Genomic DNA, 1,829 nt, shown 5'->3' with positions numbered 1-1,829 from the left:
AATTCTAATAGCAAAGTCTATGCCAAGTTTTAAGCATCACTTTTCATTTAAAGTCTCTGCAGCACTAAACAGCAAAACAAGTCAGAATACTTCAAAATGAGCAAAAATGAAAATGATACTTGGTATTAGCTTTCATGTTTCGTATTCACCCAGAGAAAAATGTGTTAAAAGCTAAATTAATTTTTTAAAATTTTAATGTAGTTATGTTTATTAGTCTTTTTATTATGGTTTTCACTTTTAGAATTTTTCTTTTTTTTAAATTATGTTCAATTAGCCAACATATAATACATCGTTAGCTTTTGATGCAGCATTCAACGATTCATTAGTTGAGGATAACACCCAGTGCTCATCACCACATGTGCCCTCCTTAATGCCAGTTGATGAGTATTAAAAGCTAAATTTAAACTAGAACTTTAAAAGAACTTGGAAGTTAGATTTCCAATTAATCACTTTAAGGGACTAGCCATACAAAGTAAAAAAAAAAAAAATCATGCAAAGAATAAGCAGTTGAACATAAAGAATATTTTGGAATATAACTAAAAAATGAAGGACTTCCATCACCAGATATTGAAATGAGTTATAAAGTTACAACATTTATGATCTTTGAACAGATAAGTAAAATGATACAGAGCTTTGAAATACTCAATATACATTGTATCTGAGCATATGAAAAAAGTGGCATTCCAAACCACAGAGGAGATTGTTTAAATATCAAGTTAGAAAAGAAGAAACATAGATTCTTCACATCTCATACCTTCACCCAAATAATTTTTATATAAATTATATTGGATATATGTAGGAAGATTTTTCCAAATAGGAGGACAAAGAAACCAAACACACACACACACACACACACACACACACACACACTTGTGTTCATGTCGGTCTCCCTCACTAGACTCCAAGTGTCTTAATGACCTGTTCCCCGTGCCTAGGGCAGTGCTTAGTACAGGTAAGGGACAGGGAATGTTTTAAGAGTGAATAAGATGACTGAATGAATCGATGACTGCATCTTGCCCAGTAGTGGGTATGTGACTAGACTGGATGACAGTGACACAGTAGACATACTTTCCAGTTTTTGGATGGTATGGAAGACACTCTAAAAATTAGATCAATTCTTTGGAATGAAGCATGTCTCATAATATTTTAATTCTATAATAAATTATTAAATGGTAGACTGCCAACACAACTTATTTAATCTACGACGCTATGCAACTATAAGAGCGTCATATTTATGTATTAATGCAGCTGGGGAATAACAGAAGATGCCAAAACATATCCGGCTCCTATTTATGCAGGACTGGTAGGGAGACAGTACTTTTTTCCCGTACACCAGAGCCGTAAAAATGTAAACTGGAACGCTTCCCTGCTCTGAGTCTGCTTTGAGGGCTTTAGTATCAGGTAGAGGGTTATAAGCAGAGAGCACAGAGAGATTATGGCAAGGACAGCTAAGGTTCAAGCATGGGTAGGTCTGACGGACAGGAAAGAAAACAGTTGGCATAGCAAAAGAAAGGTTTCAAGGGAAACTGCAGGGACATGTGAAAAACAAACATAATAAGATGAAAGAGGTCCAATCAATTTTACAACAGTAAGTATAAAACATTTATTATTTTGTTTCTTAAAAGACAAATAGTGGGGCGCCTGGGTGGCTCAGTCGGGTGGGCGTCCGACTCTTGACTTTGGCTCAGGTCATGATCTCAGGGTCATGAGACTGAGCCCCGAGGTTGGCTCCGCACTGGTCATGGAGCCTGATTGGGATTCTCTTTCCCTCTCCCCCCGACTCTGCTCACACTCTCTCTTTCAAAAAAAAAAAAAAAAAAAAAAAAAAC

The 1,829-nt window shown here is 36.1% G+C and overlaps 1 protein-coding gene across 4 annotated transcripts in view; it reads right to left on the bottom strand.

Annotated features, from left to right (window-relative positions):
- Window positions 1–1,829, bottom strand: part of TDRD7 (tudor domain containing 7) — a 74,401-nt gene that overhangs the window by 48,533 nt on the left and 24,039 nt on the right. The gene's annotated exons all lie outside the window — the stretch shown is intronic.

This window comes from Ursus maritimus, unplaced genomic scaffold (assembly GCF_017311325.1).
Source record: "Ursus maritimus isolate PB19 unplaced genomic scaffold, ASM1731132v1 scaffold_17, whole genome shotgun sequence".
NCBI lineage: Eukaryota > Metazoa > Chordata > Mammalia > Carnivora > Ursidae > Ursus > Ursus maritimus.
This window is presented reverse-complemented; position numbering and strand designations above follow the sequence as displayed.